Source organism: Triticum aestivum, chromosome 4B (genome assembly GCF_018294505.1).
Source record: "Triticum aestivum cultivar Chinese Spring chromosome 4B, IWGSC CS RefSeq v2.1, whole genome shotgun sequence".
Classification (NCBI taxonomy): Eukaryota; Viridiplantae; Streptophyta; class Magnoliopsida; order Poales; family Poaceae; genus Triticum; species Triticum aestivum.
The window spans coordinates 613,096,193-613,122,167 of NC_057804.1; the positions used below are offsets into that span (position 1 = coordinate 613,096,193).

Here is a 25,975-nt window from a genome sequence, read left to right on the forward strand (position 1 = left end):
TCAAGATTACATTATGCCCTAACCCTAACCCTAACCATATCGGTCCTACCGAGTTGCATACCGGTCCCACCGAGAAACCTAGCGGTCACATTATTTACTAAATCGGTCTGACCGAGTTTGTTGATTCGGTCCCACCGAGATTGGTAAATTGTGTGTAACGGTTAGATTTTATGTGGAGGCTATATATACCCCTCCACCTCCTCTTCATTCGTGGAGAGAGCCATCAGAACAAACATACACTTCCAACTTACCATTTCTGAGAGAGAACTACCTACTCATGTGTTGAGGCCAAGATATTCCATTCCTACCATATGAATCTTGATATCTAGCCTTCCCCAAGTTGCTTTTCACTCAAATCTTCTTTCCACCAGATCCAAATCCTGTGAGAGAGAGAGTTGAGTGTTGGAGAGACTATCATTTGAAGCACAAGAGCAAGGAGTTCATCATCAACACACCATTTGTTACTTCTTGGAGAGTGGTGTCTCCTAGATTGGCTAGGTGTCACTTGGGAGCCTCCAACAAGATTGTGGAGTTCAACCAAGGAGTTTGTAAGGGCAAGGAGATCGCCTACTTCATGAATATATACCGCTAGTGAGGCAAGTCCTTCGTGGGCGACGACCATGATGGGATAGACAAGGTTGCTTCTTCATGGACCCTTCTTGGGTGGAGCCCTCCGTGGACTCGCGCAACCGTTACCCTTCGTGGGTTGAAGTCTCCATCAACGTGGATGTATGATAGCACCACCTATCGGAACCACGGCTCAAAAATCACCGTGTCCAAATTGCGTTTGAAATCCCCAAATCCTTCGCTTTACATTCTTGCAAGTTGCATGCTTTACTTTCCGCTGCTCATATACTCTTTGCATGCTTGCTTGAATTGCGTGAAGATTGCTTGAATTATGCTAAGATTGCTAAAAACTGTCAAAGACTAAAATTGGGAAAAGGCATAGTTTTTAATTGGTCAAGTAGTCTAATCCCCCCCCTCTAGACTTACTTACTTCTTCTCAAGGTCCTACAGATCAAAGATCACCTTCGCTGAACTATTGGATAAATACTAAAAGAAGAGTGAAGAGAAGAATGCTTATCGGCCAAATGATGCAAAGAAATTAAGATCACCCCCAAGGCGCAAATATGAGGATCGGTATTGGAAAATGAGAATTTTAATGCAACATATTCATATCCTTATTTTGGGCCATTGCCAATGTCGTGGATGCCTCCCTATGCTCATATAGATCCATATTCATCATGGGACAGGTATGATACAAGGGCACATTCTCCATCTTATTTTAGACCATCTCACCAATACTATGCAGCTCCAAGAAGATCAATATTTGAACAATCACGTGTCAAAGACCGTTTCAATCATAAGGAATCGGTCCAGAGCTCAAGGAATAAGAAAGAGGTGGTAAAGCAAGTTTACTGCGTGAAAAGAGATGGTCGTAAGTGTGCTACTTCAGATTTGATCTGAAATAACAAAGAGCCAATTAAAGTGTTGACATTGGCGACAAAAGGCAAAGAAGTGAAGCAATCAATTGATAGAAATCATAGTGCCAAATCTGAAGAAAAGAAGTTGAGGGTGCACCAGGCCCAAAAAGAGTTGCCATTGGTTGAAACAAAATCACAGTCGAGGTACTCACTCGGCTTATCGTATTGGCAAAAGAAAGAGTTACAAAAGCTTAGTGCATAAGAACTTGAAGAAAGGAACATGGCATGGGTTCCCAAAGGAAGTACTCAAAATAATAATTATGTGCGAACTTCCATTACAAGAAGTGCGGCAAAGGTGAAGAAGGAAAAGAGTGAAAACTATGAAGGACCAAGCCGAAGGTTTCAACATCTTCAGTCTACACATTATCCATATTTTTCAACTATGCCATTAACGTCTATGCCATGGGATTCGTCATCAGGTATGATTGATAACCCTCAATGGGCTTATTTTAATACATGGATGCAATATAATTTCTTACATCATGAAAGGGTATTACCAAGTCACTATACATTTGGTTAGCTACAAGTTTGTTGCTGATCCAAAGGGTCGAAATACTTGATTTGACATTTCGTTTGTTTGTTTCGGCTATATGTGCTTTGTACGAAGTTTACATGGTAATGGCCGATATTTACCTATCGTCCTAAGAGTATGTCAATGCATGGCCGGTGTAGTATTCTAACATCGTCCTTAGTTCGATTGGAGAGCGAGACAACTACTATGGAGATTATGTTTTGATAGTTGAATTTATAACTATGGTCACAGTGTTGGTGTTGTTTATATATCTCCATATAGTGTTGTTCTGTGAAGCCTCATGCCTCTTAAAATATTTATTGCATAATAATCAAAGCCGAATATGCAATGTTATTCGGTTTGGAACTTTTGCCATATGTGCTAAACATATTGAGGCTTTTGTTGATTCGTTAGTAGTGCAACAAATATCCAAAGTTTTTCAATGTTTTGACGAATCACTTAATGTTTATCTTGATAAATGTCTAGATATAATTTCTAATTTGGATAATTTTAGCATTGCTCATGTATCTAGACATGACAATTCGAAAGAGTTGGCACAGCAAGCATCCGGCTACTATGTTAACCATGATGTATTGCATTTCTATCAATAGCCAATGCTAGGTCTTGTCAACATAGGTAAGGCTGAATCGAAGCCCACCGCTTTGGCCACTAATGAAACTTGTATGCAGGAGCAGTAAGGATTGGAGGAAGTTCATTCTTGATTATCTCAAAATCCTAGCGAAAGGGTGAACAATATGGTTCGGACGATGGTTTTAATCTATGGAACCTTATCACCGGATTGTTATAGAAGTTGAGAAGTTTTCACCCAAGTTTGCATCAAGAGGTTCAAACAAGCAATGTCCGATATATACTTATCGTCCTGAGAACATGCAAAATGACCGATGGAGTGTTGACATCGTCCTTAGAACAAGCTATGCGGAAGTTATTTTTCGGCACACAAGCTTTGCCAAAAAACAGGGGGGCATGTGTTGACATCAGTTTTTGGCACAATCAAGAATTTAGTTAAGATGGCCTTAAATGGAGAAGTGTTCTACATGAAAGAGTTATGTATTGTTGATATAAACATCTTTTATGTTTAGGTCATCGCTATCCGATTTCATCTCGAAGGCCGAAACTATGCTCAAAGTACTAAGGTCTTATATTTAGAGTACAGTTTGGCCGATTAAGCCCCGAAGACGATCTCAAATGGAAAATTGATCTACACGGATTGTCTTCGTCTCGTCAAAACGATCGACTTTGATATAAGAAACGTCTAAATCGGAGTTCGTATGTAAACGTTAGAGCCAAAACAGTGTGTTGCATAAGTCTGCCCCGGAAGTTCCGCGCAAAACTTAACCGAAAGTTTGCACGCGGTGCGCCCCCAAAACTGAAATTTTAACATTATTTGCAGATTTGTGGGGTCAATTTAGACATCGCGATGACCTCGGATGAAAAAGTGATCAACTAAGGAATTTTTCTCCATTGCAAGATCTACAACTTTGCTTTTGGGACCATCGCGGTCCGAAGCCATATGCGACCTGCAGGAGCTGTGCAAGAGGGCAACTTGATGTAATTTTAGGCCGGAATTTCCGGGCTGACCGGAAGTTCCGGCCCTCGTAGTCCGAGTTAGGTTATCTTTTGATATTTTGAACGGGATTTGTGTCCTTTTCTTGTACGGAAAGTCTAGCCGCCTCATATATATGTAAGAGGTGACGGCCGATTGAAGAACAACACACAATCGAACAAATATATCTACACTTTTTACCTTTACATTTCCTTCTCCCTTGTTCTTCTTCTTCCTCGTTCTTCGTTCGCCCTTCTTCATTGCAGGGCGACGATCCACGATGCCCTAGGGCGATCAGGTCGACCTAGGGCAGCCCATAGCCGCCGCGCGCCCTGACGGGGTCCCTCCCGGGCGTGTGGGGTTTCGGGTCCTCAAAAGCATCCGCCGAATTGCTTGCTTATCAGGCTTCCGGACGGGTCTCCTTCAACATGAGCTGCGGTGCATCACCCCCGGTGTCGAGGGTACACGGTGACGTGTTCGTGTGCGAACAGAACGTTGTGGCCGTGGCGCCCGCCCGCGCGCCAGTGGCTGCGCCCCGCGCCCGTCCGCCCGGCCGCGTCCCGCGCCGTGCCACGGCACCAGGCCATGGCCGCGCTCCCTTCGCTCTGCCCAACCCGGCCCGCAGTCATGCCAGGGCACCGTGGCCTCCCGTCTCCAGCATGCGGCTGCCTCCCCGCGCCAGGCCTCGACTGGCCGCCGCCCGGCCGTGCCCGTGGCCGCTCCAACCGCCCCGCGCTCGTGGCCGGCGAGCCCGAGAGGCAGAGGCGGTTACGATTTACTCGTAATCGGCAACTGGACGGTGAGAAAACCTCATCTTTTCACCATTCTGCATTTCAGTCCTCCTTATTCTGCCTATTTACGGATTGGACTCTGTAATTTGTTGTTAAGTCTTCCGACTTAGTTCAGTATGCAGGGTAATCCTCGACTGAAATGTATTTTACATTTAAGTCTCCTTAAATTGCAGATTAGTGGGCAGGTTGTCTCTACAATGCAAATTTTTAGTGCAAAACAGTACTAACTTGCGATTGAGATTTTCTTCTCTCGCAAAACAATCTCATAGCGATTGAGTTTAATTTTCTCTCGCAAAATATTAATTCACCCTGCTGAATTATCTTGCAACTTGATACAGTATCATCTCATTTAATTTGAGATATATACAATTCAAGTTTTTCACTTGAACATCAAGTTTGCAACATCATTACTATTCATTATAATAGTGGTGTATTTCTATTGAGTACGATGTATTCCAGAATGTATGTATCTCCATGTTTGCTACATGTTGAGATTAATACATCTATTTGCAATTGAGATTTTTAATTTCTTGCAAATAAGAATGCAAAATTCAAAGGAATTTCTTCAAATTGAAGTATTGGGATCACAAGGTAGTCATATAGATCTACTGCCTTCGCAGATTATCGATGACTACTGCTAAAGCCTATAGTTTGTCATTTTGACATTATAATTGCTTTACAAAGTGCTCTCCCACACATTTTACTAAGTCATGACATAATGCATTACGAGTGAGTACCTACTGATTTCATCAGATTATGCTCTCTAGTGCTGCGAGATCTACTCCATTTTGGAGATTATCTTCAAGGTGTCATATTTAGCAATTTGAGATTCACACTAATGGTTTCAAAATAACTTCTTGAAATACCCATTGATTTTGCTAAGTTGGTTACAACATCAACCATGATGATCTTTAATTTACTGGTTGTAAATTAATTATCTTTGGTTTACTCACAGAGGTAACATATTGCTATGGAGTTTGAGGCATTCGCCCTCAATGGCCACCACTACCCTATCTGGGCCATGGACATCATGATCGCTCTTGTGTCTCATGGGATAATATGTGCAATAGTGTCTTATATATCATAAGGCATTAGATTCAGGTCTCAGCATCTGCTTATTCTGTATCAGCAATTCCTGGGATACAATGAACCTCAAGGGCAAAGGTTTGAATCTTACTTCAACCTTCAATCCGACATCACCAGCCGTGACGGAACCCTATGGGCACGGAGAGTGTGATGGTTGAATATGCCTCAACCACATGTTTGGAGACTATGAAAAGCCTCTCAATCTCCTGAGTGATCAATATAATTTATGTCCATTTACAATGTTGCAACATAAGTATTGTTGTCATCATATATTGTATATCACAATATATTGTATCAGCACTTTGATACAAATACATTTGTATGCATTCTATATATCTGATAGTGATTTTCATATTGAGAATCTTCATGTCTATATATAGATTTCTACGAGAGTTAATCCGATGAAAAATGATATGTGCCTTGTGGACATATGCACCACAAACTCTATACTCAGAGAAGTCCAATGTTTCCACTCTCATTGAGAGAAAGGAGATATTTTAAAATCGCTAGACGCAATAAGGTATTTGTTGGCTCAACTCAAGTCATATTTACTATCCCTGTGGGTACTCAAGTAATGTCGGGATGCTTTATTGCTTCCCAGGTTTAACTCGTACCCTACTAAACTATGGAGGTATCCGTCAAAATAGTTTTGATAGCAAAACTTATGATGACAACAAAGAGAAATAACTTCTCTTTACCATATGCAACAGATATGGCAAGCACATTTTCTGTGTATCATCAGGATTGTAGTACACATACAACTCAACCTGTAGCACAGGTTGCGTACGAGATAGTTTTTCAGAGTGTCTTGTACATGACAAACTTGGCATACTCGCCTTGGTCATCGAGACATTGGGTTGAAACCAAAACTATCAGTAATTCCAATAGTTTATGATTGTTATGATGCTAAATTCTAACAACATTTGGATTTTATGTGCACTACAAGTGACATAGGCAAGCTAATTTTAAGGCTCGTACACCTTAAAGTCTACGCCGAACCACTCAGACTCCTTGAATGCATCAAGTTGAGGTAAGTGACTCTTCCCGTCCATTGACTAGACTATTCAGGTATTCCATGGTTCTAAAAGACATATCTACATGATGGTCTTAAGTGTGAGCTTTATTCACACGAAACCATTGGCTCATTATCCTGACATCGATTTCAAGCAAATCGAATGGATAACATTGCAGCATTCTCCTTGAGTGCCTTCTCTTTGGCCCTTGGATTGAAGTTTAGCAATTTGTCCTAATGTCTAGACTCCAAATGGTTTGATAGAATCCTATCCAAAGAGTTAAGCTCATTACATTATATTTATTTTCGAATTGCAATTTACCAACTTTACGTTGGAGTCATGTAGTTTTACACGCTCATGACAGAACTGCATAATATTATTACCCTCTATCTTTGATATGTGGATATCTACCAAGTACTTCATATCTGCGATAATTCGGTTGCATACCGATATCACCACCTGGCATACATCATTGGCCCCTCAACATATAGTTGGGATCTATGTGAGAAATAATGGTATTTCTGTCAATACCTCAAGCCCCTCGCATAGGGAGTTATTCAAGTCCAGTATGCTGATTCAGTGAGGAACATTTCCAACCATTAGGAGGAGATTTCAAGTACCATAAAGAATGCCAGGAAATTAGTGGAATGTTCAACACATTTCTGCCTCAAGTCCACGTACTCAAAGATCTGAACCATGCGTTCAGAAGATTTGCAACACATTGCAAATAACCTGCCAGATTCATTTACTGACTATAAAGGTGTCACACAATCCTACAATCCTGCAAAAGTACGCCTGAAAGAGTGGAGGTAGCAGCAAAATCCACTCCACTCCCTGTTCAAAGCAACAAGGGGAGATGTATGGCAGGAGTATATCAGGATTCAGCTTCTCGCAAGCAAGGATATCAATGCCTGTGAATCAGTAAATGCAAGTCAACTTCAAGTTGACAAACACCTAATTGGTAGTATACACCTAGTGGACGGGAAACCTCCACCAACTCAGGTCATAGTGCACACAATGACCGGGACATCGGAATACCCGACTCAGCCGCATTGGGAAATCGCGAGCAGTCACCATGGGTAACGATATTTCCATCTACTATATATTGATATATAGATTCTGGAGAATCATATAACCGGAAGTCTACAATTGTCGACATACATTTCTCAACTAGATTGCAAAAACCTTTCAAATGATTCAGATCCAAAGACCATGGCCATGGCAAAGTGTGAATAACACTCGGACTGAACTCAAGCAAAGGGTATAATCTAGGTAGAAATAATCTTGCTCAATAATGGGAAGGTATTCATAAGCAATACCTACACCAGTTTTCTTCTGGAAACAGGATTGAGAACAACAAGGTGGTGAAACAGGGAGCAAGTATTGTAGCACAAGGGTTCACGCAGATACCCAACTATTCTCCAGAGGTGGAATCTCTTTCCGATAACTTTATCATTGGCAGTACAAAATCATCTATCTCTGTAGTTGATAGATGTAGTGATCACATATCCATGTGGATCACTAGATTCAGACATATATGATTGATTTCCGATGGAATCTCAATTCTGAATCAAAATAAAAAATGCAACATACATTGTGTAAAATCAGTAAGTCACCACAAGACTTATTGTTGTCGGTACATATGGTAGTACCGATGTAGTGAGATCCTTAAGCACAAAGATTACTCCTATAATGATGATTATCCATGTTTGTGTGTTTGCAATGAAAACACATGTAATCATCTAAATGACAGAGTTCAAAATGAAGGATTTGGATGAACCAAAATATCGTTCATTACTACAACTTGAGCACCTTCATTCATACATTATGGTATACTATGTTGTCTATATCCAAAATATATTGGAAAACATTATGGACAAATCTTATCCATCCATAACTCTCATGGTAATTCATTCTCTAGACGTGGAGAAAGAACTATTTAGACCAAGAGATGATGGAAATGAGATATTGGGACTTAACGTTCTATAATCTCATTGGATCCACCAAACACAATTAGTTGGTACTCAAGAATATCTTTCGATATCTCCAAGGCATCAAACATCTTGTCCTGGTTTTTCAGTTTCATAGAAATGTGAACACCAATATCATTGGATACATCCATCAGATCCCCACTATGTCAGATCGTAAACAAGCTTAGTGTTCCTACTAGGTGTGGTAGCCCCTCATGAAGAGTCTTCGAAACATACCTCATGGCTACATCCACCAACCATTATCTCAATGATAATGTTTCTTGTGTGCCCGGATGCAAATAGGTTACATAATAAGCAATATCACTATATTGCATATCTTGAAGTCAAATCATGCGATTGATTTGTTCATCGGGTATCTACCAACTTCTATGTTCCAGAAATGTGTTCATGGAATTGGTAGGTGACGGCTTCGAATTTTGCAGGGATCAGAGGGAGTATCTTTCTGAATTGTTCCTGTTCAATGCATCATATTATACTCTTTTTTTCTGAATTGTTCCTGTTCAATGCATCATATTATACTCTTTTTTTCCTTCATGAGTTTACTTGGTTCTCATAAAGGTTTTTTAATGAGGTAATATCAACATGAGATCATATGTCATACTTTCGGTTTTCCCCACCAGGGTTTTTGAAAAGTATATACGAGATATTTATTATCCTCTAAAAACTCTATGGGTTTTCTCGTATTGAGTTAAAAGAGACAATAACCATTATATGTTATATCATTTTCTCCTTATTTTCCCACTAGGTTTGAAGGAGTTTTAGTAACATATCAAACACCTAACTCCTCATATTTTTTCCATAGAGTTTTTGGAGGAGCTTTTTCAAAATGATACTTACACCAACAAGTATGGATTAGATGGAGTGTTAGGATTTAATTAACTGAGGCGGTTGCCTCATGTCCCTTTGAACGCACCCTTCACCCTTCAGGGGTGATATATATATGTACCCTTCACCCTTCAGGGGTGATATATATATGCGTGTAATCCCATCATCAATGAGAACAAGTGATTCACTTTACTACTGTGTCTCCCGTCTGTCGACGTTGGGAGCAGGCGAGGCGTGGCGGTTGGTGATGAAACGTCCCTCCCAACAAGGAAAGGAGATCCAGCACAAACAAGGGAAAGATCCTATAGATATCCCGCAAAAAAAATACAACCCGACCAATTTCAAGGGTCTATTCAGGGCGAAAAAATCACACACATCCACTAAACCTACGGTTATTATCCCCGGTTCATAGGATATGCTAGAGATGCTCACCCGAAGATCCCACCTGCGCGGCCACCAAATTCAGATTGGCTATGGCGTTATCATCAACCACTTGTAAAAAATGTAAACAACAAGGAGAGCAGGCTTCATTTTTTGTTTTGAACTGCCTTTGTGGGCCATGAATTTCATAACACAATCTGGATTTCTACAATTCCAAGCCAGACCAGTTCAGTTAACTAGCATCTTCTACAGCTCCGCTGACTATTGAAAAAATCCCAGAGGCACAAATCCAATGCAGGTACAGTTGACATAGTTCAACATTACATGTAGGTCCGTAAAGCTAAGAAGATTGTGCTAATTAGGGGGTAATTTTGCCATCCTCAAATCCGTGGGCTGCTTGGTCAGTTTTTGGCGCTACAATCGATTCAGGTCCTGTGCAAACGAATCAAAACAGTGGATTTCTGAATTCATATAGATAAAAACAAAAATAAAGAAATGTGGATCTGTCTATGCTAACTTCATACAATGGCAACAGTGGATTGAATGCAAATGCCTCAGATTGTAGGTTTATTTCAAAGCAAAAAGCTGCAAAGTATATTTAACACCATCACCGGCAGTTTGCTCCAACCAACTTACTAAACCAAACCGATAGCACCAACAAAATCCCAAACAAAATGATCAACTAAGAAAAGCTGCCTCAGTGGTAGTGACAATCAAAGCAGACAGAAGAAAATACCCAAAATTCGAAATGGTTGGAAAACAGAAAACATCAGAGAGCTTCCCATTATAGACTTGGTCTATCATAACCATTACATGGTTCTGATGTCCCTGTCTTGGTGTCATCACCTGCTTCCATGGATTACAATCCAAGATCCGAATTGACAACTAACAAAGAAAGAACAATGGAAACAGAGACAACAAAACAAACAATATTTCAGATGATTTGCCACCCTATTTAAGATTAATAATGTTTAACATCAAAAGAATCTAAAATTCAGCTTACATTTTAAGGTAGTATACCACAGTAAATGATAGACCATCATAACATAACTATTATACCGAATTAACATTCCAAAGGTAAGGCCAAACATTTGTCAACCAGTTTGTGCACCCTACATTCCAGTGAGTGAAATATATCAAAGGCAAGAAAGATCAGATGCAACAAAAACAACAAAATAAACTAGGGAAATCATCATGGCTCAGACATCCAAGGAAGGAATTAGCAGCATTAGCTCTCAAACCTGGCAGGGCGAAAGCTCTTAGGCGGCATCTGCGAATGTTTTGAGAAACATGCCTTAGTTCTATCATCATCGCCATTGATTTCCCAGTATAACTACAACAAATATTACAGTGAGGCAATGGTGTAATCACAAAAATCGGCTCTGTGTACCGACTGAATCACAGCCACAGGTTCCTATCAAATGTGAAAATCTTTGTTGGCACAATGTAGCATCTCCGGTCAAGGCTTGTGGCTACCTGAGACGTGGCATCGGGCCAAAGAAAACAGGAAAAAAGAAAGGTTGCAAGAGAACACGCATCATTGCTTTGTCCCTCAGAGACCCGTTTCAAATCACACACACAGCTGAATCAAGCCGGTGCAAATGGAATTACATCCCAGAACAAACCACAAAGGTTATGATACAGAGATGGACACTTGCAGAAGCATAGAAGCAGCTGCTGTTTACAGTGTCATACGGCACTTCCTGGTCTAGTGCTCTTCGCAGGGACAAGATGTAGTACAAAAAGGAAAGAATTGACAACTTCAAGCAATGCTCAGTGGAAAGAGAAGTCGTTTTTTGGTTTGGAGGCTCACGGTGACAGATGCCACCACTGCCAAAAATCTATATGAATCATCATCGCATCACAAAAACAGAGGAAACCTTTAGGAATTCAGTCTGTGAGAATCAATCAATGGCGGACAAATCCGCCTCACTGAAATCTGCTAAGATCCTTCCAGACCTGAATCATCACCAGCCAACAATGTCGAATTCTATTCACACAAACGAAAGAAAGGAAAAAAATAATCAACAAAAAAACAGATCAATTTGGATAGGGAAACTATCATTGTGCTAAACACGGCTTAGACATTGTACTCAAGAAGTTGGTCAAAATGTCATCTTGTGTGCAAAGGCACCAAAAAGGATAAAAACTAGGAAGATAAGCATGGGTCAGACATCAAGGAAGGAGCATTATCTCAGCCTGGCAGGGTGAAAGCTCTTAAGGCAGCATCAGGGAATGTTTTGAGAAACAAGCCTTAGTTCTATCATCATCACAGTTAAGTAAGCTCTGTCTATTGACTGAATCGCAGCACAGCGACATAGTAGCAGCTGCTGTTTACAGTGTTATACGGTACATCCTAGTCCAAAGCATTAGAGAAAAACAGAGGCAAAATCAACAATAAAAAATATGAAATTTGGAAGCACTGCTCGGTGGAAAGAGTTTTTGGTTTGAAAGCTCACAATGACATATGCAACCACTACCAAAAACCTATGTGAATTATCATCACATCACAAATGAAAAGAATGAAAGAAAATGCTTCAGTGCATGTAAGGACATGAACCAATATCTAGCGTCCGAATTGATATCACCAGAATACACTAAGATAATCCGTCTGTTGCAAAATTTATTCATGGAAATATAATTACATGTACATGTATTTGATATTGTAGAGTTAAAATAGTGTACATGGTCAAACTTAAAACAACTACTGCGCATAAAATTTGAGTGCAGAATCATTGTGCGTACAATTCCTGTATCTAAACCTGAATGGATTTAGCAAACCGACTTTAAGTAAAATAGACCTGAATGGATGCAAACCCAAATAAATTAATTTAGCACACCCACTTGAAGTAAAATAGATTCCATCAATCCATCATTTCATACAGATTTGAGGTGCACCCCTGAGATTTTGGATCCAGAAGAAAGCAACCCATACCAAGTACGGAAAACAAAAGAGCCTCCAAAACACGTTGCAGTTTTTGTATTTAGTCAATTTTAAGTAATTTTTATTGTCGATGAATCATTCTGTAGATCAAAGCATGAGATCGAGAAATCTACTGTACCGAAGAAACACATGAGGACATATAGTATAATCATACTCGATCATTTGGGGAAAGGAACCTCAATTCCACTAAGAGAAAATTTTAGTTTGCAGAAAATAATTATAAGAAAGTGGATGGATCAGATTTCTGGCTTGGAATCCTGATGGGATTACATTTGCGCATAGTATAATCAAAGTCGATCATTTGGGGAAAGGATCCTCATACCCATCCAAATTTCGAACAATAATAACAATAAACAAAACCAAAAAACAAGAATACAATATAAAAACCATGGATCAGATTTCTGGCTTGGAATCCCGATGGGATTACAGTTGCGCACAGTATAATCATAGTCGATCATTTGGGGAAAGGATCCTCACTTCCATTCAATTTATTTTCACGACTAAACACAACAGAAAAAATACAAGAAAAAACAAAAGAAGCGCAGAGATGGTACGACGAGATGGATCAGATTTCTGGCTTGGGATCCTCTGATAAAGGATTACATTTGCGCACAGTATAATCATTGTCGATCAGCTGGGGAAAGGATCCTCACTTCCATCTACATCCAGAACGAGGAAACGAAACTCAACACAGCAGCAAGATCAAATCTGACGAGGGATACATCAGACAAACGAAACGAATCGAATTGCCAAGAAGATGACACCAGCATAGAGATAGAAAAAAAAAGCTAAAAGATCTACGCAGAGCAGGAACGGAGGGCGAGAACCGGGCGGCCGCGGAAGACGACGGAGGACCATGGGTGGCTGGAGGACTGCACTATATATTGGGGTTGTGGGCGCAGGAATCGTAAACCCTAGCTCGCATCGAACGGGGGAGGCACCGCCACGTCTGCGAGTTGGATTAGGTTGCGTTCCCTCCCTCCTGCGACTAGCGACGGCGTCGGGAGTTGTTCGGGCCTTGCTGTAACCCGGCCCATTGTATACTGTGTATCTGGGCCTGTCTTAGTTAATTTTCCCATCGATCGCCAAAAACAAAGTTAATTTTCCCACCGTTATCTCAAAAGAAAAAATCCCATCGCTATGTCCGCTTGATTTTCCATTGCAAGAGCCAACGTGGCATTGTATCATGGTAAACGTTTACATCCGGCGCGCCGGCCGAACTTTCAGCCGGACGCGCGCGGGCCATCAGATGAAACCCGATCGAACAGCCTACATGAATGCTTATCCCCTCGCGAAGCTTCTCCAGCCTTATCCTATCGCTCGACCAGGCCGCATCCTGGGCTGCTCTCGTCCACCCACTTGCTTCTCCCTTATCTCCTACCTTTTTCCTTTTTCCTCCTCACGCTACACATATCCTCACCTACCTCTTCTCACAGCCATGGTACCAAGGGAAGAGGTGGCTGCCGCAGCAAACCCATGAAAGATTCTACGTCCGGCGGTTGCTGGGACTGTTGGTTGCCGGCGTTTGAACCCCTCGAGGTTCCGGTGCTGGGACCGGCGAATATCGGTGCTGCTGCCGGCTTCGTGAAGGGCGCTGGACCCGGCAGGAGATGCATTTTTTGCGCCCAAACGGCGCGATGCTACAACTGGTGTTTTGTTTTGCTACCACCGTCGGATTTTTTTGCTGGAAATGGCGATCGTTTTTGCTGGAGATTTGCAACTTTCTATCTTGTTTTGCTACATCCCGTATCGATTTTTGCTACAACCGGTGACAGTTTTTGCTGGAACCAGGCGACAGATTTTTTGGGATGCAATCGGTGGTGCGCCCGTTCACCGCGGTGACACGCGGTGCGATGCTACAACCGGTGATTTTCTTTGCTGGAACCAGTGATTCAATTTGCTGGAACCTGTGATCCAATTTGCTGGAACTAGGAAGACACAATTTTTTGCTGGAATCTATGATGCAATTTGCTGGAAGCGGTGAGTAGTTTGCTGGAACCAACAACGTCAGTTGTTGCGACGGGCGAGGTCAATTTTGCTAGAAAACGAGATGTCGCGGCAACCGAACTGGGAGGGGCACCATTACAGCTGCATCGGGGTATAATTTTCGTTGGAACCCGCATGGTTTTTTGCTGCTACCGGCAAACCAATGGTGTTTTATTTTTGTTGGGATTTTTCTTGCTGGGAAACACAGTGGCCGATGACGACGATGAGCGGAGGCAGCGACGAGCGGCTCGGGTCGCCGGCAAGCGTAGGAGACGAGGGGAGGAACGCGCCAGCCGGTTTGGGACTTTTTTTTCCAGATCCCGTGCGAAGGGAAGAACGAGAGGAAATCGGGATCTGACGGTTGTAGTAGGTCAAATCGGATGGTAGTGGTTGCGATGCTAATATCCAGATGGAGATGGACCAATGCCCTAGAGGGTCAGAGAAGAAACCGTCACACTAGATGATCATAAATCTCAATGTAGAACCACTTCCGGAACACAACTTCCGCCAACTCCACGACAACGACGAAGGGGACACCACGACGACGGGGGAGGAGCAAGAAACACAAAAGAATGACCTGATGCATTAGAGAGACACGCATGGGGAGAAAAGGATGCCAAATCCCCGCAGATGCCGCAAAAACGGATGATGGGACGTCAACTCGGTCCTAAGTGTCGAACTTCCACTATTTTTTTTACGAAAAAATTTCAATCTATTCATCTTCAATCATGGCAGTACAACGAACACCAGAAATAAAAATTACATCCAGATCCGTAGACCATCTAGCGACGACTACAAGCACTGAAGCGAGCCGAAGGCGCCGCCGTCATCATCCCTCCATCGCCGGAGTCGGGCACAACTTGTTGTAGTAGACAGTCAGAAAGTCGTCGTGCTAAGGCCCCATAGGACCAGTGCACCAGAACAGCAACCGCCGCCGATAAAGAATAACGTAGGTTGGAAGGATTCAACCCGAAGACACGCGAATGTAGACGAACAACGACGAGATCCGAGCAAATCCACCAAAGATATATTCGCCGGAGACACACCTTCACATGCCCACCAACGATGCTAGATGCACCGCCGGAACGGGGGCTAGGCGGGGAGACCTTTATTCCATCTTCAGGGAGCCGCCGCCGTCTCGCCTTCCTGAGCATGACACAAACCCTAACAAGACAGAAAAAAACGACTGAAAACAAAGCCCTCCCGCCGGCCCTTGGCAGGATCCACCGCGCCCCCATGGCCCTAGGGCCACCGGAGACGAGGCGGACCTGCGGCGGCACCGGCGAGAGGCAGAAACCCTAGCTTTCTTTCTTGAAGGAGGAGGAGCGACTTTATCACGCACAATTACTTGATAGCAGTCGCAATGTTCGAACTTCCACTATTGACTCCACTAACTACCCTCAACAACAACAACGCAAAGAGCACGAAGATGAAGACCATCCATGACCACTGTCCCAACCATAAACATGTTAAGATCCTATCATAGCCACCTATCAACAAGGAAGAAGCGTGCGGCCACTAGTACCTCAACACAAAGATGCGAATGACCCTGCACAGATCCTAAGGACACTCCAACAAATGTTGGGAGAACCAAAGCTTCGAATGAAGATTTAAAGGAAACTTACTCGATGAAGCCCGAGCCAATGTCATGGACAATCAAACCCCTTGCTAAAAGAAGTGTACTACTAAATACACATGGAACAAGGGCTCGGGTGCCCCTGCCTCCTGGCGCCGCCGGAGGTAAAGAGAAGTCCGATCGCTGGTCTCTCCTCTATCTAAACTGGTTCTGGTGGCTACGGCGAGAAAGACATCGCAGAATATATTTGAACTAAAAAGTCACCACGGTCTTCTGGGTCCCTTTCTAACTTTGAAGCACTCCGCACGATCTTACAGGACTATGAGGTGGCATCAGGACAAAAGGTTAATTTGCAAAAGTCTTCCATCTTTTTGCTAGAATATTTGTCTATTTGGGCCTAGCCCAATAGCAGTTTCAGAAATTTCTAATAAATCCTAGAGGCCCACGCAGCCCATTCGTGCAAGGCAAGAGGTGGAACTAAAGTTTAGTCTCACATTGCTAGTTTAGAGGAAGTTGGACCTCTTTATAAGGGAGGCTCCTTCCTCACTTGTATGAGCATGAGAACAAGAGGGACATCCACGCGCGCTCCTCCCACCCCGCCGCGCCGCGCCGCGGGTTGCGGGAACGAGCCGATGTCTAAATTTTTGCCACGCACTACGGGTATACGAAAGGTCGCTCGGAAGCTGAAACATTTTTCTGTAGCGGACACTGAATCCAAACGGCGCGCCTCTTCGGCTGTTGCCTGTTCGTTTTGTCTCCCGCGTTCCCTTCAGCTCCCGGCGCAGCTACTCGCCTGCTTCTCTTGCGCCTATAAAAGGGAGGTCGCTCCTCTCAGAGAGACGCACCAGAATCTCTTCCTCTTCTCGACACAAGTTCCTAAGCACTGCACTGCTGTTACATTCTTCCTCATCCCGGCTTGCGGCGTGCACCGCAGGTCGGGACAGTAGGCCTCCGGAACCGCACCTTTTGAGTCTTGTACGGGAGAAGGGTGATAAGGTTTTTGGGGAGCGCTCTGCGCGACTACTGACTTCTTCGCCACGGACGCCCCGGACTCCGACGACTACTTCCCCGACGTCGACAACCTCCTCTACGACATGGAGGACACCGACCCCAAGTCCAGTGCCTCTGCTCCAGCTGCTGTCCAGTACGTGTTCTTATCTTTCCTGTTAGAAGTCCTGCAACAGTTCCTTCTTCTAGTGTTTGCTCTACACATGTTAGGCTCTACTTCATATATGCATCTTGATCTACTGTCTGCTCTACAGATGATCGGTTCTAGCTCATATATGCAGATATTATTTACCTTCTCTTTTTCAAATAGCATGGCTTGTTTTATCATTGCTATACTAGTCATGCTTTATCTAGTATTTCTGTTAATAAAATCATTCGGTAAATTGCTCATATTTCCAACAATCCAAAAACCTTATTATAGGCAATTTACCTCGAATGGTTTTGCTGCTTCCATGAGACCTCCTATGTTTGAGGGTATCCACTATAAGAGGTGGCGCGTGAGAGCAGTCTTATGGTTTAAAACCATGAGTTGCTATGACGCCGCTCTTGGTAGACCTGAAGGAGAACTTGATGCTCAACAGGCACAAGCTTTTCAGAAAATTGATACTTTGTTTAAGGCTGCTCTCTTGAGTGTTCTTGGTGATAACATAGTTGATGCTTATGCGTCAATTGATAATGGAAAAGATATGTGGGATGCACTCGAGACCAAGTTTGGGGTCTCGGATGCTGGCACTGAGCTGTACATGATGGAGCAATTCTATGACTACAGGATGACTGAAAAGCGCTCCGTGGTTGAGCAAGCTCATGAGATACAGTCATTTGCTAGAGAACTTGAGCACTTCAATTGTATCCTATCGGACAAGTTTGTTGCCGGGAGTATCATCACTAAGCTTCCTCCTTTGTGGAGGAACTTTGCTACCTTACTGAAGCATAAGAGACATGAGTTTTCCGTCCCGGATCTCATTGGTACTCTTGATGTGGAAGAAAAGGCGAGAGCAAAGGACACATGTGCTCGAGGTATTGAGGGAGGATCTAGTGCCAATCTGGTATAGAAGAAAAACTTCCAGCCCCACAAGTTCAAGAACAAGGGCAAGCTTGACGGTAAAGCAAAGTTTGATGAGAAGAACAAGGCTATACAACACACGAACTTCAAGAAGAAGAGTGACAAGAAGAAAGGTGCTTGTCATATGTGTGGAGATCCTGATCATTGGGCTCCTAGTTGTCCTAATCGCTATGACAAGCGTCATCCTGGGAAAGGCGGCAAGACCGCTAATGTTGTCATAGGAGACATTGACATGAAGGATGCTGGGTATGGTATATTTCCCACTATTCTTTCAGTATGTCATTCTCCTGATTGATTGATTGACACGGGTGCTAATGTGCATGTATGCGGTGATATTTCCATGTTTTCGTCTTATCAGACCGCAGGGACTTCAACCGTGCTGATGGGCAACGGTTCAAGTGTTTCTGTTCGTGGTGTTGGCACGGTCGATCTGAAGTTTACTTCGGGGAAGATCGTGCGGCTGAAGAACGTGCATTATGTCCCCTCCGTCAATAAAAAACTTGTTAGCGAATCTCTTTTGTGTAGAGATGGCTATAAGCTTGTCTTTGAGTCGAATAAATTTATAATATCCAAGTATGGAACCTTTGTTGGTAAAGGCTATGAGTCAGGAGGCCTGTTTCATTTATCTTTATCAGACGTTTGCAATAAAGTTGTTAATCATATTTGCAACAATAGTGAATCAAATGTGTGGCATTCACGTCTCTGTCGTGTTATCTTTGGTTGCATGTCGCGACTAGCGAAGTTACACTTAATCCCTAGTTTCACCACTGTCAAGGGATCTAAGTGTCAAGTGTGTGTGCAAGCTAAGCAACCTCGTAAGTCTCACGTGACTGCGGAGAAGAGAAATCTTGCACCACTAGAACTTATACATTCAGATCTATGTGAAATGAATGGTGTTTTGACAAAAGGTGGAAAGAAATATTTCATGACGTTAATGGACGACTCCACTAGATACTGTCGTGTGTATCTTCTGAAATCTAAGGATGAGGCTTTGAACTTTTTCAAGATCTATAAAGCTGAAGTGGAAAACCAACTTGATCAGAAAATCAAGAGGCTTAGGTCCAACCGTGGTGGAGAGTATTTTTCCAATGAATTTGATGCTTTTTGTGCGGAACATGGTATAATCCATGAGAGGACGCCTCCCTACTCACCTCAGTAAAATGGGGTGGCCGAAAGAAAGAACCGTACTCTAACTGATCTGGTTAACGCCATGTTAGACACATCGGGTCTCTCCAAGGCATGGTGGGGGGAGGCGATATTGACAGCATGTCATGTCCTGAATCGAGTTCCCACAAAAAACAAAGAGATAACTCCATTCGAGGAATGGGAGAAGAAAAGGTTAAAACTCTCTTATCTGCAAACATCGGGTTGTTTTGCGAAAGTCAATGTTCCATTTCCAAAGAAGCGGAAACTTGGACCAAAGACTGTGGATTGTGTTTTCCTGGGATCTGCTTTTCATAGCATTGGCTATAGATTCTTGGTTGTAAAATCTGAGGTACCTGACATGCATGTCGGTACGATCATGGAGTCGAATGATGCGACTTTCTTTGAAGATATCTTTCCCATGAAGGATATGGCTACCTCATCTAATCAGGAGATGCCTGGTTCATCGAATCAGGAACCAGTTACAATTACCGAACCTGCCATTTCGATGGAACACTTTGAAAGTCCTGTGGAGGAGAACAATGAAGTTCCTATTAGGAGCAAGAGACATAGGACTGCAAAGTCCTTTGGTGATGATTTTCTTGTGTATCTCATAGATGACTCTCCCAGTTCTATTTCAGAGGCCTATGCATCTGAAGATGCTGACTACTGGAAGGAAGCGGTTCGTAGCGAGATGGATTCCATCTTGGCGAATGAAACCTGGGAGATAAGTGATCGTCCTTATGGGTGCAAACCTATAGGATGCAAATGGGTATTCAAGAAGAAGCTTAGGCCTGATGGTACTATCGAAAAGTACAAGGCTCGGCTCGTGGCTAATAGTTATACCTAAAAGGAAGGTGAAGATTTCTTTGATACTTACTCACCTGTGGCTCGACTGACCACTATTCGAGTTCTACTTTCACTAGCTGCCTCACATGGTCTTCTCATTCATCAAATGGATGTTAAGACTGCTTTCCTAAATGGAGAGTTGGATGAGGAAATTTATATGAAACAACCAGATGGGTTTGTAATAGATGGTCAGGAAGGGAAAGTGTGCAAGTTGCTGAAGTTTTTGTATGGACTCAAGCAAGCACCCAAAAAGTGGCATGAGAAGTTCAAAAAAACTTTAACAGCTGCAGGCTTTGTTGTGAACAAAGCTGACAAATGTGTGTACTATCACCATGGTGGGGGCGAGGGAGTTATGCTTTGCTTGTATGTTGATGACATACTGATTTTCGGAACAAATCTGAATGTTATTAAGGAGGTCAAGGATTTCCTATCTCGCTGTTTTGAGATGAAGGATTTAGGAGTGGCTGATGTCATTCTGAACATCAAGTTGTTGAGAGACGATGATGGTGGGATTACATTGCTTCAATCCCACTATGTGGAAAAGATCTTGAGTCGCTTTGGCTACAGTGACTGCAAGCCATCTCCAACACCATATGATGCTAGTGTGTTGCTTCGAAAGAATCGGAGAATTGCTAGAGACCAATTGAAATATTCACAGATCATTGGCTCGCTTATGTACTTAGCCAGTGCTACAAGACCTGACATCTCTTTTGCTGTTAGCAAACTGAGCCGGTTTGTCTCAAAACCAGGAGATGTGCATTGGAAAGCTCTAGAGAGAGTTTTGCGTTATTTGAAAGGCACTGCAAATTATGGAATTCACTACACCAGGCACCGAAAGGTGCTTGAAGGGTATAGTGACTCAAACTGGACCTCAAATGCTGATGAGATAAAGGCCACGAGCGGATATGTATTCACTCATGGAGGTGGCGCTATTTCTTGGAAGTCTTGCAAGCAGACCATCTTAACGAGGTCAACAATGGAAGCAGAACTCACAGCACTAGATACAGCTACGGTCGAAGTAGATTGGCTTCGTCGGCTCTTGAATGACTTGCCGGTAGTTGAGAAACCTGTACCGGGTATCCTTATGAACTGTGACAATCAAACTGTGATCACTAAAGTGAGCAGCTCAAAGGATAACATGAAGTCATCAAGACACATTCAGAGAAGGTTAAAGTCTGTCAGAAAAATGAAAAACTCCGGAGTTATTGCATTGGATTATATCCAAACGTCTAAAAATCTGGCAGATCCTTTTACTAAGGGTCTATCACGTAATGTGATGATAATGCATCGAGGGAGATGGGTATGAGACCCAAAATATGAGTTGTTCACAGCGGTAACCTATTCTTTGTGATCGGAGATCCCGTGAATTAGATGTGGAAGATAAGCTGTTGGTCAACTGGGAGGAGAGTATCCTTACTGTTAAAAATACCACTCCATGAAGATGCAATACTCTCCTAATCTGCATGGCAGGTTGATGTATATCTTAATGTGTTCTAAGTGGCTCTTTGAAGCAGAGATGTTGTCCTGCAGAACATCTTTTGAAGAACGCACCTATATGAGTCTGATAGTTAAACATCGCAATCTATGAGAGTAGGGTTCTCTCTAGTAAACTCATGAAAGGTCTCGGAGTATGACACATAAGCTCCACCCGCGGGGAAGACCCATGGTAGCCACGTATCGGTCAAGGCTTTATGTGAAGCTAGATTCACAGAAAACTTGCAGTTCAAGGCCCATGCCACTGTTCAAGTTGCTTACTAGTGTAGCATAGGGTTCTAGGTGGAAGTTCAACTTAACAGTCTCCACTGCAGTACCGGTATACAAAATAGTGTTTTGGAACCAAAGGCAAATTTTGTGTGCCTCTGGGATCTGGTGGGGGATTGCTGGAATTTTTGTCTATTTGGGCCTAGACCAATAGCAGTTTTAGAATTTCCTAATAAATCCTAGAGGCCCACGCAGCCCATTCGTGCAAGGCAAGAGGTGGAACTAAAGTTTAGTCCCACATTGCTAGTTTAGAGGGAGTTGGACCTCTTTATAAGGGAGGCTCCTTCCCCACTTGGATGAGCATGAGAACAAGAGGGACATCCACGCGCGCTCCTCCTCCGCCGCCCGCCTCGTCACGACACGCCTCGTCACAACGCGCCGTGGGTTGCGGGTTGCGGGAATGAGCCGAGCCGATGTCTAAATTTTTGCCACGCACTACGGGTATATGAAAGGTCACTCAGAAGCTGAAACATTTTTCTATAGCGGACACTGAATCCAAACGGCGCGCCTCTTCGGCTGCTGCCTGTTCGTTTCGTCTCCCGCGTCCCCTTCAGCTCCCGGCGCAGCCTCTCGCCTCCTTCTCTTGCGCCTATAAAAGGGAGGTCGCTCCTCTCAGAGAGACGCACCAGAATCTCTCCCTCCTCTCGCAACAAGTTCCTGAGCACTACGCTGCTGTTACGTTCTTCCTCATCCCGGCTTGCGGCGTGCACCACAGGTCGGGATAGTAGGCCTCCAGAACCACACCTTTTGAGTCTTGTACGGGAGAAGGGTGATAAGGTTTTTGGGGAGCGCTCCGCGTGACTACTGACTTCTTCGTCACGGACGCCCCGGACTCCGACGACTACTTCCCCAACGTCGACAACCTCCTCTACGACATGGAGGACACCGACCCCAAGTCCGGTGCCTCTACTCCGGCTGCTGTCCAGTACGTGTTCTTATCTTTCCTGTTAGAAGTCCTACAACAGTTCCTTCTTCTAGTGTTTGCTCTACACATGTTAGGCTCTACTTCATATATGCATCTTGATCTACTGTCTGCTCTAGAGATGATCGGTTCTAGCTCATATATGCAGATATTATTTACCTTCTCTTTTTCAAATAGCATGGCTTGTTTTATCACTGCTATACTAGTCATGCTTTATCTAGTATTTCTGTTAATAAAATCATTTGGTAAATTGCTCATATTTCCAATAATCCAAAAACCTTATTATAGGCAATTTACCTCGAATGGTTTTGCTGCTTCCATGAGACCTCCTATGTTTGAGGGTTTCCACTATAAGAGGTGGCGCGTGAGAGCAGTCTTATGGTTTCAAACCATGAGTTGCTATGACGCCACTCTTGGTACACCTGAAGGAGAACTTGATGCTCAACAGGCACAAGCTTTTCAGAAAATGGATACTTTGTTTAAGGCTGCTCTCTTGAGTGTTCTTGGTGAGAACATAGTTGATGCTTATGCGTCAATTGATAATGGAAAAGATATGTGCACTCGAGGCCAAGTTTGGGGTCTCGGATGCTGGCACTGAGCTGTACATCATGAAGCAATTCTATGACTACAGGATGACTGAAGAGCGCTCTATGGTTGAGCAAGCTCATGAGATATAGTCATTTGCTAGAGAACTTGAGCACTTCAATTGTATCCTACCGGACAAGTTTGTTGCCGGGGGTATCATCACTAAGCTTCCTCCTTTGTGGAGGAACTTTGCTACGTTACTGAAGCATAAGAGACAGGAGTTTCCCATCCCGGATCTCATTGGTAATCTTGATGTGGAAGAAAAGGCGAGAGCAAAGGACACACGTGCTCGAGGTACTGAGGGAGGATCTAGTGCCAATCTGGTACAGAAGAAAAACTTCCAGTCCCACAAGTTCAAGAACAAGGGCAAGCTTGATGGTAAAGAAAAGTTTGATGGGAAGAACAAGGCTGTACACCACACGAACTTCAAGAAGAAAGGTGCTTGTCATGTGTGTGGAGATCCTGATCATTGGGCTCCTAGTTTTCCTAATCGCTATGACAAGCGTCATCCTGGGAAAGGCGGCAAGACCGCTAATGTTGTCATAGGAGACATTGACATGAAGGATGCTGGGTATGGTATATTTCCCACTATTCTTTCAGTATGTCATTCTCCTGATTGGTTGATTGACATGGGTGCTAATGTGCATGTATGCGGTGATATTTCCATGTTTTCGTCTTATCAGACTACAGGGACTTCAACCGTGTTGATGGGCAACGGTTCAAGTGCTTCTGTTCGTGGTGTTGGCACGGTCGATCTGAAGTTTACTTCGGGGAAGATCATGCGGCTGAAGAACGTGCATTATGTCCCCTCCGTCAATAAAATTCTTGTTAGCGGATCTCTTCTATGTAGAGATGGCTATAAGCTTGTCTTTGAGTCGAATAAATTTGTAATATCCAAGTATGGAGCCTTTGTTGGTAAAGGCTATGAGTCAGGAGGCCTGTTTCGTTTATCTTTATCAGACGTTTGCAATAAAGTTGTTAATCATATTTGCAACAATAGTGAATCAAATGTGTGGCATTCACGTCTCTGTCATGTTAACTTTGGTTGCATGTCGCGACTAGCAAAGTTAAACTTAATCGCTAGTTTCACCACTGTTAAGGGATCTAAGTGTCAAGTGTGTGTGCAAGCTAAGCAACCTCGTAAGGCTCACGTGACTGCGGAGAAGAGAAATCTTGCACCACTAGAACTTATACATTTAGATCTATGTGAAATGAATGGTGTTTTGACAAAAGGTGGAAAGAAATATTTCATGACGTTAATTGATGACTCCACTAGATACTGCCGTGTGTATCTTCTGAAATCTAAGGATGAGGCTTTGAACTTTTTCAAGATCTATAAAGCTGAAGTGGAAAACCAACTTGATCGGAAAATCAAGAGGCTTAGGTCCGACCGTGGTGGAGAGTATTTTTCCAATGAATTTGATGCTTTTTGTGCGGAACATGGTATAATCCATGAGAGGACGCCTCCCTACTCACCTCAGTCAAATGGGGTGGCCGAAAGAAAGAACCGTACTCTAACTGATTTGGTTAACGCCATGTTAGACACATCGGGTCTCTCCAAGGCATGTTGGGGGGAGGCGATATTGACAGCATGTCATGTCCTAAATCGAGTTCCCACAAAGAACAAAGAGATAACTCCATTCGTGGAATGGGAGAAGAAAAGGTTAAAACTCTCTTATCTGCAAACATGGGGTTGTTTTGCGAAAGTCAATGTTCCATTTCCAAAGAAGCGGAAACTTGGACCAAAGACTGTGGATTGTGTTTTCCTGGGATCTGCTTTTCATAGCATTGGCTATAGATTCTTGGTTGTAAAATCTGAGGTACCTGACATGCATGTCAGTACGATCATGGAGTCGAATGATGCGACTTTCTTTGAAGATATCTTTCCCATGAAGGATATGGCTACCTCATATAATCAGTAGATGCCTGGTTCATCGAATCAGGAACCAGTTACAATTACCGAACCTGCCATTTCGATGGAACACTTTGAAAGTCTTGTGGAGGAGAACAATGAAGTTCCTATTAGGAGCAAGAGACAAAGGACTACAAAGTCCTTTGGTGATGATTTTCTTGTGTATCTCATAGATGACTCTCCCAGTTCTATTTCAGAGGCCTATGCATCTGAAGATGCTGACTACTGGAAGGAAGCGGTTCGTAGCGAGATGGATTCCATCTTGGCGAATGAAACCTGGGAGATAACTGACCGTCCTTATGGGTGCAAACCTATAGGATGCAAATGGGTATTCAAGAAGAAGCTTAGGCCTGATGGTACTATCGAAAAGTACAAGGCTCGGCTCGTGGATAAGGGTTATACCTAAAAGGAAGGTGGAGATTTCTTTGATACTTACTCACCTGTGGCTCAACTGACCACTATTCGAGTTCTACTTTCACTAGATGCCTCACATGGTCTTCTCGTTCATCAAATGGATGTTAAGACTGCTTTCCTAAATGGAGAGTTGGATGAGGAAATTTATATGGAACAACCAGATGGG

At 43.1% G+C, this 25,975-nt stretch overlaps 8 non-coding genes and 2 pseudogenes across 8 annotated transcripts; all 10 read right to left on the bottom strand.

Annotated features, from left to right (window-relative positions):
- Positions 1-10,192: 10,192 nt before the first annotated feature.
- Positions 10,193-10,266, bottom strand: LOC123095348 (small nucleolar RNA Z267). Its single transcript, XR_006446208.1, has one exon. It is a non-coding gene; the product is annotated as a small nucleolar RNA Z267 (small nucleolar RNA).
- A 143-nt stretch (positions 10,267-10,409) lies between these two features.
- LOC123095352 (small nucleolar RNA R44/J54/Z268 family) lies at positions 10,410-10,499 on the bottom strand. The gene has a single exon (XR_006446212.1). It is a non-coding gene; the product is annotated as a small nucleolar RNA R44/J54/Z268 family (small nucleolar RNA).
- A 342-nt stretch (positions 10,500-10,841) lies between these two features.
- LOC123095230 (small nucleolar RNA SNORD14) lies at positions 10,842-10,962 on the bottom strand. Its single transcript, XR_006446135.1, has one exon. It is a non-coding gene; the product is annotated as a small nucleolar RNA SNORD14 (small nucleolar RNA).
- A 43-nt stretch (positions 10,963-11,005) lies between these two features.
- Positions 11,006-11,142, bottom strand: LOC123095415 (uncharacterized; annotated as a pseudogene).
- Positions 11,143-11,193: 51 nt separating this feature from the next.
- On the bottom strand, positions 11,194-11,374 carry LOC123095345 (small nucleolar RNA Z112). Its single transcript, XR_006446205.1, has one exon. It is a non-coding gene; the product is annotated as a small nucleolar RNA Z112 (small nucleolar RNA).
- A 40-nt stretch (positions 11,375-11,414) lies between these two features.
- On the bottom strand, positions 11,415-11,509 carry LOC123095350 (small nucleolar RNA Z152/R70/R12). The gene has a single exon (XR_006446210.1). It is a non-coding gene; the product is annotated as a small nucleolar RNA Z152/R70/R12 (small nucleolar RNA).
- A 1,163-nt stretch (positions 11,510-12,672) lies between these two features.
- On the bottom strand, positions 12,673-12,777 carry LOC123095283 (uncharacterized; annotated as a pseudogene).
- A 44-nt stretch (positions 12,778-12,821) lies between these two features.
- On the bottom strand, positions 12,822-12,916 carry LOC123095279 (small nucleolar RNA Z103). Its single transcript, XR_006446175.1, has one exon. It is a non-coding gene; the product is annotated as a small nucleolar RNA Z103 (small nucleolar RNA).
- A 62-nt stretch (positions 12,917-12,978) lies between these two features.
- LOC123095275 (small nucleolar RNA Z103) lies at positions 12,979-13,073 on the bottom strand. The gene has a single exon (XR_006446171.1). It is a non-coding gene; the product is annotated as a small nucleolar RNA Z103 (small nucleolar RNA).
- A 77-nt stretch (positions 13,074-13,150) lies between these two features.
- On the bottom strand, positions 13,151-13,249 carry LOC123095273 (small nucleolar RNA Z103). The gene has a single exon (XR_006446170.1). It is a non-coding gene; the product is annotated as a small nucleolar RNA Z103 (small nucleolar RNA).
- Positions 13,250-25,975: the final 12,726 nt, after the last annotated feature.